This window comes from Ambystoma mexicanum, chromosome 2q (genome assembly GCF_040938575.1).
Source record: "Ambystoma mexicanum isolate Mex_15411 chromosome 2q, UKY_AmexF1_1, whole genome shotgun sequence".
Lineage (NCBI taxonomy): Eukaryota > Metazoa > Chordata > Amphibia > Caudata > Ambystomatidae > Ambystoma > Ambystoma mexicanum.
The window spans coordinates 49,552,514-49,567,367 of NC_090924.1; positions in this window are offsets into that span (position 1 = coordinate 49,552,514).

Sequence of the window (14,854 nt, forward strand, 5' to 3'; positions counted from 1 at the left end):
CTTGCGATAGTACAGCCTATCCCAGTGTCAGAGGCGTCTTTCTGCACAATAAAAGGTCTTTGATAATTAGGGGCCCTGAGGACAGGGGCCTGGCACAAGGAGTCTTTTAAGCCGTTCAAGGCCTTCTCACACTCGTCCATCCAAGTTACCTTCTTGGGTTTCTTCGGAGCGGTGAGGGCAGTCAGAGGGGCAGCTATGGTGCCATATTCAGTCATGAAGTTGTGGTAATACCCCGTGAGTCCTAAGAAGGCTCTCACTTGGGTCTGTGTAGTGGGGGTAGGCCAGTCTTGTACTGCTTGTACTTTACTGGGAAGAGGCTGTATCCTCCCTCCACCTACTTCATGTCCAAGATAAACCACTGAGCCTTGTCCAATCTGGCATTTACTAGCTTTTATGGTCAAGTGTGCTTTCTGAAGAGCCTGTAGCACAATCCTGAGATGTTTCACATGGTCTTCCCAGGTGGCGCTGAAAACTGCTATATCATCCAGATATGCAAGACAGAATTCATCCAACCCATTCAACACATGATTCACTAGCCTCTGGAAAGTGGCAGGTGCATTCTTCAACCCGAACGGCATTACCCTGAATTGGTAAAGACCGTCTGGAGTGGAAAACGCTGTCTTCTCCTTGGCATGTTCTGCAAAAGCTATTTGCCAATAGCCCGCAGTGAGGTCAAATGTGCTGAGGTACTTGGAGGCACCCACGGTATCCACCAGCTCATCTGTTCGAGGCAAGGGGTGTGCATCTGTCATGGTGACAGCATTCAGAGCCCTGTAATCCACGCAGAACCTCAATTCAGAAGTGCCTGCTTTTGGAACCAAAACCACAGGGCTGGACCAAGGACTATTAGAGGGTTCAATCACCCCAAGATCTAACATTTTGTTGACCTCTCTCTTAATGTAAGACCGTACTTTGTCTGACATCCTGTATCCTCTACTTTTGTTAGGAACGCTGTCTCCTGTGTCTATGTTATGTTTGCACCAAGGTGTCAAACCAGGGGACTGCGAAAACAGGTGGGAAAATTGCCTAAGCAAACTTTTCACCTCAGCCTGCTGATCAGAAGTCAGGTGAGGGGCCACTCAGACACCCTCAAAGGAGCCATGTGAAGGACTGCTTTGGAACAGGTCGGGGAGAGGTTTGGACTCCTCTTCCTCAACATCTGAAGCCAGTAGCAGTGCTGCGATTTCGACTCTTGGAACGAAAGCCTTCAGCCTATTTACGTGGAACACTTTTGGACCATGTCCAGGCTTTCCAAGGTCCACTAAATAGTTGACCTCACCCAGGGGCTCCACCACTGTGTAAGGGCCTGACCATTTGTCCTGTAAAGCTCTAGGCCTTATGGGATTCATGATCAGGACTTGCTGACTAGGTTTAAAGTTGATGAGGGAAGCCTTCTGGTCGTACCAATGTTTCACCAGCGCTTGTCCTGCCTTCAACTTGTCACTAGCCAGAACCATCAGAAGTACCATCCGTTTTCTGAGCCCTAACTCATAGTCGACTACGTTGGTAGTAATAGGGGAGTGGGCACCTCCCATCCCTCCTTGACTATGGCTAACTGTCGCCGCACAGGGTGACCAAAAAGAAGTTCTAAGGGGCTGAAGCCAACACCCTCCTGTGGTACCTCTCTGTAGGCAAACAGTAAGCATGGTAAAAGAAGATCCCATTTTCTTCTCTGAGGTTCTTCCAGAGCCCCAATCATGCTCTTTAACGATCTGTTGAAACGTTCCACCAGACCATTGGTCTGGGGGTGATATGCAGAAGAGAACTTATAGGTGACCCCACATTCTTTCCACATAGCCTGCATATACTTTGACATAAAGTTGCTGCCTCTGTCAGACACATCTTCTTTAGGGAAGCAAACCCTAGTAAAGATGCCAAGTAAAGCTTTTGCAACTGACTTGGCAGTTACAGTTTTCGATGGGATGGCCTCAGGATATCTGGTAGCATAGTCGACTAGCACCAGGATAAACCTATTGCCTGAGGATGTTTGCGGGTCAAGAGGACCAACGGTGTCGATCCTAACCCTTTCGAATGGTATTCCCACAACTGGGAATGGTACCAATGGAGCTTGGATTGTTGAGCCACTCTTACCAGATAACTGGCAGGAGGCACAACTCCCACAGTGACTTTCTACTTGCACTCCCATCTTGGGCCAGTAGAAGTGCATGGATAACCTTTGCTTGGTCATCTTAATATCAAGGTGACCAGCAAGGGGCACTTCATGCGCCAGCTGCAGGAGGAAGGGTCTTACAGCAAGGAGAACCACCAACCTCCTATGGTCTCCTTCTGTAGACTCTGTGGGCTCACTATACAGGAGTCCACCTTCCCAATAAATCTGATGCTTCCCAGGGGGTTCACCCTCAAGCTGGGAGCAGGCCTGTCTCCTTAGGCCTTCCAGAGATGGGCACTCACGTTGGCCTCTACTGAATTCTTCCCTGTCAGGACCACCTTCTACTAACAAGTCTTTTGGTTCAGGATGGTCATTAGGGTCAAATACTTCAGGTATCGCTGCCTCCTCGTCAGGTCCGGGCGACTGACCAACTTCCTCCACCGCAGTGGTAGGTGAGTTTCGGGGGAATATTTTCTTTCCCTCGTTTTGATTTTCGTACTCCTTTAGCCTTGGGTTTCCCCTTTGGCTGGGGCAGCGCATTGGTCTTGGCCAATGCTGCCTGTGTTTGAGACCGTGTGCAGGGTTTGTCAGCAGTGTCTCCTATGAGCCCTAAAGCTCTGAGATGGTTGCCCAACAAGACCTTTCCTGGGACGTTTCTCTGAATGCTCACTGGAATCCTGACTGCTGTACCATTTAAAGTAAGATTTACAGGTATTACTGGAAACATGCGAGGTGGGCCGTCAGCCAACTTAGTGGGCATCAGAGTAGCTCTGGCAATTTCCTCTGAGTCTACCAAGGTAGAATCCACTACAGTTCGACTGCACCCACTATCCCTAAGAGCTGGAGTATCTACTCCATTGATCAGCACACTGTCTTTAAAGTAGTGCTTGGTATTATCTGGAATCCTAGCATAAGCCTCTGCGTCTTTAGGCTCCCAAGAACCCAGGGAAACTAAAACTACCTCAGCTTCTATCCCACTGGGAAGGAGTCTGAGGAGAAGGATGCTCCTGTAATCTCTTCTTCCTCGTAGGAGGAGAAGGCCAGATTAGCGGAGTGGACCCCCAAAGGTTTAACCTCACACCGGGGATCCCACTTCACGTGGTCAGTTGCTCCACAAGCAAAACAAGATCCATTGGGTCTGTTTACATAGGGAGGCTTATTATAACCAGAGTTCTGTTTCGGAGGCTGACCTCCACTACCCTGTGAGTTTTCTTGTGTCTTACCCTTATTTTTCTTTTTGTGGCCCTTTTGAGAAGAAGATTTATCAGATTCTCCACCCTCCTTATCTTTGGACTTTTTCCCTTCCTCCTGCTTACCAAGATGAGTTTTGTCATTATGGGACACTCGATGTGACACCCATAAATCAGCTGCAATGGCCAGCTTCTTAGGATCTATCTCCTTTGAATCTGCCAAATGCTGCTTAAGCTCAGGGGAAGAAGATGCAAAAATATGTTCCAGCATGACAAGACTTATCATACCTTCAAAGGTAGAAACCTTATAACCTTCGACCCAGCTAGTCAAGTTTTTTAAGGATTCGGTTACATAAGAGACCCAAGTACCACCTTCTTTTTTCTTATACTCTCGGAATCGTTTTAAATATTGGGCAGGAGTCTTTCCAAACTTTAAAATGAGAGTTTGCTTTAACATTGCGAAATCTGCTCGCTCAGCCTTCGACATTTCCATAATGGCACTACAGCCAGAATGGGTCAGTCTGCTGAGTAACCAGGCAATCTTATCAGCATTGTCAACTTGTTGAACTTCACATGCATACTCAAACGTATTCAGCCAGTCCATAATGTCATTCTTTTCCTCATAAACACTGAGCAGATCTTTTGGAAACCTTGGATGAGAGGAGGCCGCAGACCCATGTCCAGGACCCTTGGATCCATTTGCAACCTGAAGCTTGGCCAGTTCCAACTGGTGATCCCTGTCTTTCTGTTTTTCTGCCTGTTCGATTTTTAGTTTGGCCATACTGAAATCAAGCTCCTTCTGCCTAAACAGCAGCTCTTGCTTCTTGAATTCAAGCATGGCCTCCCCATCAACACTGGCAGAGGAAACATTAGACATCTCATCCTCCCTGTCCTCATGGTCGCAGTGGACCAGTGCAGCGGCAAAACTGTCAGTTCTACCAGTGAGAGCAGCCCCACCTCCTTCTGCACTGTCCTCGGAAGCTATAGCATCAAGCTGAGCTTCTTGCCACGCCACAATTCTTTGGATCATTTCCAATTTGGTGCCTTGAGAGCAGACACCTCTCTCCGCACACATCTTTTTCAATGTTTTGGATTTAGAAGCATTTAAAGTTAACAAGGTATTTGTTTCCATACTGTTAGATAGGACTATGGCCTTTTAAAAGTTATACTACGACAATTCACTACGTGTCCTGGTAGGAATAACTTGAAATGCCTTCAGTCTTATCCCACCGCTGCCACCAATTTCTTAAGATGGATTTCTGAACTCTGTCCTGGAGGGTCAGAGGTTCAGAAGGCCAGCCTAGTTTCTTGGAACAGGGTAACCTCTGGACAAACCAGACCAATCAGGGTAGCGATGGCGGCGGTCAAGACTAGGTCTCAAGAGGGATGAGGGTGACTGAAAGCCCGCAATGAGCACACAAAGCAAGGACGCTTACAAATTACTCCAAGCAGGTGTTATATTAAAAAAATAGACACATATATTACAAGGCCTTTGTAACATTGACCATAGTAAAGAATCACGGTAAAACTCAAGTAAACCAACACATCACAATCAAATACAATATATATACAATTACCGAGGGTCTAAAGAGTTCGAAGCACGAAATATGCAGACCACCTAGATGGGAGGAAAACAGGCAGTGCAAGGAATCGTTAGACCCAGTTCGCCTTCAGAGGCCACCTAACTAGAAGGAAGTCCGAGCCCTACAAAGAGTGGAGCCTTGTGCTCAAAGGTACCTGCACACGCTGGTGCCAAGGGGCCAAGGGGAGTCTCTTCAAGGAAATCAGGCAGATCAGAGCGGTGAACAAAGGAGGGGGAACAGATCTCTGCTACTCCAGCGCAGCCTCCACTTGCGGGCAGAAGCAGAGCGCGAGTGCGAAAAAGGCGTGCTGTTTAACACAGTGAGGAAAAGCTACAGGCTACTGCAGGAGGGCGACCGGTTCCTAGCGTTGCCACTCACCGGTCCCCGATGCAGGCAGACCCAGGCTTCTCCGCATCAGTTTCAGTGCTGGCAGGTTCAGATACGAGCAGGGTACGTCTCGGCGTCGTGTAGATTCCGCAGCAGCAGAAGTTAGAGTTGAGGATGTCCCAAACGCAGTGAACCCACACAGATTGTTACCACAGCAGGGCAATGAAGCGGGTGTGTGTATTTCAGCCCAATGGACACTTCTCACTTCAGACTTGGGAATGCCAAGTGTACGAATCATGTGAGAGATTCAAGGACTCGGAATACAGCAGCAACCTGATGGCGGTGACAGAGCAAGACTCCTGGGTAAGCTGGTCAGTCCACTGGATGGCCCAGAGACGCTTCCGAAGGCTTACGTGCAGGAGATGAGGAAGATGCCGAGAATAGTTGTTCCCACTTTTCCAAAGGGTCGAAGTACCAGTACAGGCCTTCTTTTTTTTTTTATTGATATTGTTGAAATAAATCAACTTTTCAATAGAAAACTTTACATACAAATATTCTTAAAATGTACAAAAATAAGAAGAAAACTCATTATGATTGGGAAAGATTGGGTTAGTGCATATATATGTTATACAATACTCATCAAAACAACAAGAATGAAAAAGAAAATTATACAATTCAGATAAAACACAAACAACAAAGGAACAGAGGAAAAAGGAAAAGGAAAAAGGAAAAAGAAAAGGAAAGAGGGGAATTCTAACGTTCTACTCATACATAAAGGCATAAAGGTAGTAGGCACCGACCAAGAAAAGGGACAACAATTGTTTAACAGATCAGATTCACTCCATAAAGAAAGTTAACAATTGCAATTTGGAGGGAGACCTTGGTCGTACACAGTAACGTAGACCATCTTTCCGATGATTCTAAATTCCCCAAGTAGCTGCAATGCCATGAGAAACATTTCTGGCGCTCTTGGACTAGTGCAGGGCATAGCGACAGTATATGCTCTAACGTTTCTGTAGCCTCAATGTCACAACAATACCTACAGAAAGTTGCTACCTCCTCGCTACACTTACGATGAGCCAGGGGTTCGCAAGTGTGCCATAGGTTAAAGCGCATTCTAAGAATGCCTGAGCGTATTTTCTTACAGGGGAATTTTAAGAGATAGGGTTCTGTATATCCCAACCTCTCATGTCTGAAATTCCTAGGCATTGCAGATTTATATTGGAGACATTTGATTCGAGTCTTAATCGAATCATTGTGGTAGATTAGTTGCTTCACTTTATTTGGGTTGGTCAAAAGCATATTGAGAAACGCATCTGCTTCTACCAGAGTGCGATAGATGACCCGCAACCATTGTTTGACAAAAAGATGTGTGGTATGGAAAATATAGTTCGACAAAAATTGTAGAACATTATGTTCGCGATGAGGTAAGAGACATTTCCGCAGTGAAGCACAAGTTCTCCAATGGTATTGGCCATAGAGGGAGGTAAGGCCTAATTCATAACGTGCCCATACTATTGGAATGCATTGTGGCAACTGGAGGATAGATTTCCAGAATTTGCCTTCTAGCCTATCAAAGACCCTTGATTGCCAGGGTGATTGTGACTCCAATCCATATAAAATTCAAGGGGTGGCTTTTTGCTTCCAGAAGAGAACTGCCGGTTTCATCGAAAAAGCACCATAACGATGCATAATGATTTTTGTTTGTGAGATGGCCGAATTGAGCTTACACTTGATGACATCCAGATGGGCGTTCATGGAGGCACTACCATCAAAGACCATGCCAAGATAAACATAGCTTGACACAGTTGCCAAGTTTATATGATTAATGGACCAAGATGGAATAGATCTCATTGTATTACGTGGTCTGTAGACGACAACTTGGGTTTTGGCTGTATTCACCCGCAAATCGTTGGCCATTATATAATTGTTAAAGCCATCAAGGAGTTTTTGAAGCCCAGCTGGGGTTTTCGAAATTAACACCAAATCGTCGGCATACATTAAGGTTTGAATTTTATAGTTGTTTATCTTGGGGGAGTCCGATGCTGTTGCCTCAAAAACCTCCCGGACGTCATACATGAAGTAATTAAAGATTGCAGACGGTAGGAGGCAGCCTTGCTTGAGGCCACGGGCAGTTGGAATAGCTCTAGATAGAAGACCTTCTAGGTTTAGTCTAATGCCCACAGAAGTCTCTGCATGCAACAATTGGATAATTTGTTGTAAGGTTGAAGGACACTTGTCTCTTATGAGTTTTGCAAAAAGAATGGGACGGGAGATGGTATCAAATGCTGTGTGGAGATCCACAAAAGCGAAATAAAGTGCTTGTTTAAAATTTTGTGCTTGAGATTTGAGAGCGTTGAGACACAACAAATTGATATTTGTGCCTAGGCCAGCGAGGAAACCCGTCTGGAAAGGGTCTCTTGCATGAGCTACTTTCATCCAGGTGTTAAAGTCCCGCAAGATAAGTTTGGAAAACAGCTTGCCAGGGGCATCAAGAAGGGCAATAGGTCTATAATTGCACGGTAGAGTGCGATTGCCCTTCTTATGAATAGGTACAATAATTGAGGTTTTCCATGAGTTAGGAATCTTGCGAGACATAATGATATATTGAAAGAGATTATTCAATATTTCAGCCCACATCGGAGGGTTCAATTTAAACATGTAATTACTGAGGCCGTCAGGGCCCTTAGCTCGAGAGGAGCTAATATGTCTAATGTATCCTTTAAGTATGAGTGGGGAGCAAGAAAGAGACCAACGCTCAGAGCCATTAGGTAGTTTAGCCAAGGGCACAAAGGATGAGTCTGCATACAAGCTGGTATAGTGCTCGATCCACTGAGTCTCTGTAACACTAAGAACCTGTAAAATACTTTGGGATTTGTAAGTACATTGATTGAAAATTGCCCAGGTTTCGGCCGTGTTTTTATTCGCTATTAGTCTGAGCATGTGCTCACCATCCACTTGCAAGATGTATGCACAATGCTGTTTCATCCAATTATGGAATCTGCATTTGGCCACTCTCAGCTGCTGAGTGAAATTTGGCAGCTTCATTTTAATAATTAGTCTTTTTTCACGTTGCTATTCAGCCTTTTTAGCCTTGACTAGTGGATTGAAAGCGTGTTTATGTTTATGGATCTCTGTTTTTTTATTTAATTTCACAGAGCATTCAAATGTGAGAAGGAGGTTGGTAAACTGTTTGGGACAGATAGAGTTGTTATTAGAAATGACTAAACGAGCTAGGGCTGATAAGTTGTTATCTGACCAGCGAAAACGCGTTTTAGCATTATTAACTATTACCTCATTTACATAGTAAGACCTTTGAATAGCTGCTGCGTAATTCCACTTGATTGTGAGTGCTAGCAAGTGATGATCACTATGCACCTGCGGAATTATCTGGAAGGCACTTATCTGTCCAGTTAAATTGGTGTGTGTAAACATGTCATCTATTGTAGTAGATACGGAACCTCTGTGCCAAGTAGCCTGAGCCGGGATATCGCCTTGAATTACACCATTAGTCATGTGGAAATTACGATTCAGCATAAAGGAAGACCACTGCTTGACCTTATCCGTGGTGGTTTTTCCCTTAGGGTTGATGCAATCCAAATTAAGATCGCAAACAATGAGCGTATCCGTAATGTCTGAAGAAAGAAACACCAAATCTAAGAGTCTAGTCAATCCCGCATGAAAGGCAGCATCAGTCAGCCCAACGGGATTACGATATATGTTAATCAGCAAAATAACATGCGCTGGACATGTGATTTTAACAAGCTGGATGAAAGCAGATACAGAGTCCCAGTCCTGAATAGTGAATCCTCTGGACATGTTCACTCCTACCAATAGGCCTGATGATGGTCGACCTGTTTGACCCGCAATTGCTGGAAGTAGAACAATCTCATAATTGTTCCAAGCGGGAGTTTGCAGGAGTCAGGTTTCCTGAAATGCTATTATGTCCATAACAGTCGGGAAACTAGCAATAGAAGTTTGCAAATGTGTGTGCCCTCTGGTATTCCAACTAGCGACATTAATGAGATGGTCTTCTGGTGTTACTAATGGTTATGAGATGTAAGATTGGGCACGATCAATGTTATTTATCAAGGAATCACTTGCACTAGGTTGGATAAACAATTGCTTTCCATTAGAGCCCCCATTCATAAATGCTGGATCTTGTGCTAGTAAAACCCCATAGTGAACAGTTGCATTTTAGATTTCCAAATGGTGTTTAAAACGATACCCGAGGGTATCCACAAGCGCACTACTGAACAAGTGTTCTCAGAAATAAATTCAATCTGTTCAATGTCACTCGAGCTAATGTCTTCCAATTCCACCACTTCAGAGAAAATATTTAGCACACTGCGGCGATTCAGATCGTAGGTGCCAAAATTTCCTCCCCGACATTTTAGGATCAGAGAATGACATTTACGAGGTGCCAAGGAATGGAGGCTGGTTGTCAGTGGAATGATATTTCGGGAGTTGTAGTTGTCCGAATTAAAAGCTTCATTTAAACGAGGTTTAGATAAATCTTTAGATTGAGGTGGAATAAACTGGGGCAATTTACAAACAGGCTAGGAGGGCTGCAGTGTTTCTGTTGATGTTAACACAGAGCTAGGGAGGAGACATTGGCTGAGAGACGAAACCGTGCCACTTGACTTTTGGGAGGGCTTAGGAAGGATGGGGAGGGTACAAGAGGCCAAATATGCATCTACTGCTTCACGTATTTGTTTAGTCGGAACAGTAGTGGCAGAGTTACTGCTCTGCTTGGGGGTCGAGAGTGTAATGTTGTCACAAGCGACTATGCTGGTTTGGCCTTTGCCTCTGTTCGATTGTTGGCAGGTAGAAGCCAAGTCAAGTTCGCGGATCAAGGCATCCAAGGGAGGATAGCTAGATGCTATGATAGAACTAGTCACCGGAAGCATCACAGGGGCGGTAGGCCCAGGAAAAGTCTCCAAGAGGCTCTGCCTCGATGGTAAAACGGGTAGGTTCGGTTTTGAAGGCACCAATGCGTCAGCAACCGGGGATGCAGTCAAAGGTCGAGCCATAAGGCTAGGATTCTGAAGATCAACAGTAGAGGGCAACAAAGGGGCAGATATTGGCATAGGTCGTGTAGATTCCAAAATGGGAATCGACTCAGCCACCAGGGATGCAATTGGGACTGCAGTCAGAAGACTAGGATTCACAGTGCTAATGGCGGAAGGCCTGACAGGGGCCAAAGTGGTTGTGGGCTGTGCAGACAACAACAACGGCACTGTACATTGAGAGGCTTGCGTAACCACCATGGTCTCAGGCACCGGCTTCAGAGTTTGGAAAAAAGTTTTCATAGTTTGTTTCGGTACTCTCAAGGTAAGAAGGTTGGGATTTCTTTTTTTTTTGTGCATTGCGGGACATTATCAAGGACTTTTTTCTACTTCCCCTTGCTGGTAAAGAGGGAATATCATTTTCTTCCTCTACAGGAGTCACAGGAGTTATAGAGACTGGGGGGAGTGGGAGCTCAGGGACAGATGGAACAGTTGTGGAAATAGTGTGTGGGACATTCACAGGGCCATGAGCGGTGGAGAGATTCATTCGTCCCTCAGAGGTGATAATATCCGTGAATGCTGGAACAGTCTGTAGAGATGGAAGAATGGGAGGCGGGGAACTTGCCGAGCAAATGGTCAAAATTGAGACTTCGTCATCATGAGCATTATCTATCGAACGATGGTCATGTGGGTTTGATAGAAAGTTATCAGCCATGGTCTTTAATAAAGCTAGAGTTTCATGAGCTTCCACTGATTGTGCAGTGACTTTTGCATCTAAATTTTCGAATAATTTAAACAGACTTTACAAATTGAGTTGCATAGCAGCCAAAGTAATGTCAAGGGCTAATGAAGCAGCAGCAGACACTGTTGGTAAGGTGACCGGAGGGGGCTGTGGGGGCACTGTAAGTACATTCTGGACTGAGGGTATCATTGCAACAGGGGGGAAATTCATGGATGACACATCCAGCTTATCGAGCTTATCCACCAAGTAGGGTAATGGGGAAATGGGAAGCTTTGGAGAGGTACATTTTTCCACGGGACTCTGAAATGAGTGCTCTAGTGAGACTCGCGCCTGGACTCTCCGGGGCGTAGGATAAACAAAGGAGATGGATGGGGAACTTGGCGAACACTCCAACCCCGAACTGTTTGAGGTAAGATCAATTACACTCTGAGAATCCGGGAGTGTGGAATTTTGCGACCCAGATTGGCTGGCATATAATGAGAGATCAGGGTCAGAACACGGGGAGGAGGTTAATGGTCTCACTAAGTGTCTAGTGCCTCTCCTTTTAATGGTAAAACGCGGCAAAGGCGTGCGTAGCATGGTATTATCTGAGAGAGGGAGCGCAGCCATCTTAACATCAAATTTAGGTCGTTCCTGCGCTATTGGTTCATGAGGAAGTGAGGTACCAGGAACTGGAGGGGCTTCACTATTGAGCTCAAGGGCAGTTAGTATCTTTGTACTTCTGGAGCTGGCTAACGTGGTAGCTGAGGGGAGATGAATAACCTTACGAGACAGACATGAGAGTCGTGCAGACGGTGTAGTCAGCCCCTTTTGATGTAGATTTGGGGGCATACCTGAGGTTAACAAATACGTCATAGATGTATAATGCACGACAATCCACGTGTAATAATAAGTGAAAGGAAAAATTAAAGGATTGAAAAACAAAATATAACACTTATCCTTTCACAACAATACAATCAATAAAAGCAAAACAAAGGAAACATCAAGGTAAATAAGTTGGGATTGTTTTTTCTCTTTTTGTGAGCCTAACTCGTTCGTTTACCTGATGTTTATCTGGTCTATTCTCTACACAAGGATTCAAACGTTCACAAGCTCCCAACCTTTGGATTGTGGGACTAGTTTAAAGGGCTTGAGCAAAAGCAGAGGAAATTGAGCATGGATTGGAGGAAATAAGTGTAGAAAAAATATTGTCGCCACTTGCTGCTTGCTGCGCAGCTAAGCAGCAAAGCAGTACTTACACAGTACTTGGCTCGAGTACGCGCGCGCGGGTGCGCGTGCGCAGTTGCTTATAAGTGATGTCACAAAGAGGCAGGGACTCTAGAAAAAGACAAGAGAAAAGGAGTCAATGCAGCGAACTCGCAGCACGCTCACAAGTCCACCAGTCCACAAGTCCACAAAATCACAAGTCACAAGTCCACACAAGGGGCTGAGTCCACAGGAGTATCCGTTGCCTTCACCTTGTTAAAGGAGCCGTGAAGCAGAAAAACGCTGTCGCTGGAACTGGCAGACAGGCGAGGCAGAGCGTCCGAGCAGCAAAGCAGTACTTACACAGTAATTGGCTCGAGTGCGCGCGCACGGGTGCGTGTTTGCAGTTGCTTATAAGTGATGTCACAAAGAGGCAGGGACTCTTGTTAAAGGAGCTGTGAAGCAGAAAAACGCTGTTGCTGGAACTGGCAGACAGGCGAGGCAGAGCGTCCGAGCAGCAAAGCAGTACTTAGACAGTAATTGGCTCGAGTGCGCGCCTTCTCGTTCGATCAGAGGCAGAATGGTGTCACAGGGCGACAGCAGTGCAGAGGAGCAGTCCTTCAGCGGGTCACCAGCGATTCCTCAGTTCAGCCTCTTAGTTGCAGGATACTTGGCTCCTGTATCCTTTGTTCGTGAGAACTCAGGAGATCGACCTGGTAGTGGTGTTTCCAGCCTCCTCTTATCCAGAGTTCCCTTTGCGCCAAAACGGAGAGGATTCAATGGGAGATCTGCTCACAAAACACTCACACCATACATGGACCTATCACGGACCACGGTGGTCCAGGCATTCAAGACACACCAGACTCTCTGGCACCCAGGATGTGTTTTGGGACCAGACATCCCAGCCTACATCCTGCAGACACACACAAGGCATGCAGAAGCCCGCGAAAGCATCTGTGTTTCGCGGGAAAGTACATGCCCAAATAAGGATGGCCCCGGGTCGGCTCGACCTGGGGAAGGTGAAGGGGCAAGACGGTCAATGGACAGGACAAAGAACCTCGTGGCATGGCCATTTTGGAAGCCAGGCCTCCCATTTTGGCCAAACGCGAGAAGCACGGTTAACAGGGCAAAAGGGAGTTCAAAACACAAAGAAACAATCTCTGCCACTAGTCCCGTCCAGAACATACTTGCACAGTACGTTATAAGTTACTAGGGCCTGTAGAATGACTAGGGACCCAAGAGCGCGGTAATGTAAGTTACGGTGCACTCTTGTGCCATGTTGCGTGAAAGCTGCAACATGAGAAAAGAACTACGGAAAACAATGTTTCCCGGTACTGACTGTCTTAAGGGCATGTCAGTTTCCCCGTAAGAACGGAGCGAAAGCCCAGAAGAGTGCGGCAGGAGGCCATGCTTCTCTGGCAAAGTCTAGATCAGGGTATAAAACAACAGCAAAAAGTTTGGGGGTTGCCACATGGAAGGAAAATTACCTACAATATGAAATCTTTCCTAACAGTTACACGCCCTCCAGCCTAGGCGTTCTCCTCAGACCTAACGCAGCCAGAATCGGTCTGGATAACAACCTGCCAGAACGAACACATACTCTTGATCTGCCAACCACCACACCTAAAGCTAAGAAGCAGCTATCACACGAATGCCACGCCTGCTGCACACATATCCGGTGCTCACACGCACCTTATGACTCTCTCTCTCTCTCTACTGACTTGAACTTCGGTTCCTGAGGGCGTTCAACCTACCAGCGTCGTACATAAGGCGCTATATAAATGCAAAATAACATAACATAACATATCCGAGGCAACCAATCACAACTAAGGCGCACACAGAATATTCAGCATTCAGCACATCACAATGCCATATATACCCTAAAAGTTGGGAATTATAGCACATCACTAAGGTGCATGCCCTATAAATAGATCCATATAGGTAGCCTTTGCTTTTCTAATGATTGATTTGATTTGCGCATTTCCTAAATAGTGCATTTTTGTATGTTTAATGTCTTGCTCTCGCACACAGAAAAGGAAAGCGCGTGCATGTACCGCTGACCGCCTCAACTTCCTTTGGGGTCGGCCAAGTAAGAGGGACGTCTTTTCACTCCAGTACGTACAGCTCGTTGATATACAACTACTAGGAATCTGTTCACATTTTTCAAAGTCCCTTCGTGGACTTGCTTAAGAAATACTGAAACGCCGAAGAGAAACACTCCAGAGGCCATAATCACTGTACCTTGAAAGGAGAAGTTGCACACAGATGTAACTATTTGCCTGCAGCTTCGTAAGCGTTGGTAATGAATTGGACTTGGCGCTGTTTGATCGTAAATCAACCTTCAGTCAGAGGTTCAGGTCACCTTTTAGAAGAGATTGCCATACAATTCCCAGACAAATGCGTGCAGTTGTCCCATTTTTGCAAAGTCTAAATATGCCAATGCTTAACATTTTGAGACTAAATGGATGCTGTGAAAAAAGACAAGAGAGAGAATGTTTGTGTAAAAAATCTGGTGGAGTTCTCCCGCCTTCTGTTTTGCAAGTCTGAGAACAAAATTGAAGACAATATACAAATTGATATGTACAAGTCTCAATCTGGCCAAAGGGTGCGTAGCGAGGGACTCCAGGATATGTATAAGAAAAATATAATATTCAAATCTGCATATTTGAAAGTATTTAAAAAGTGGCATAAATGAAAGTTGTATTTTA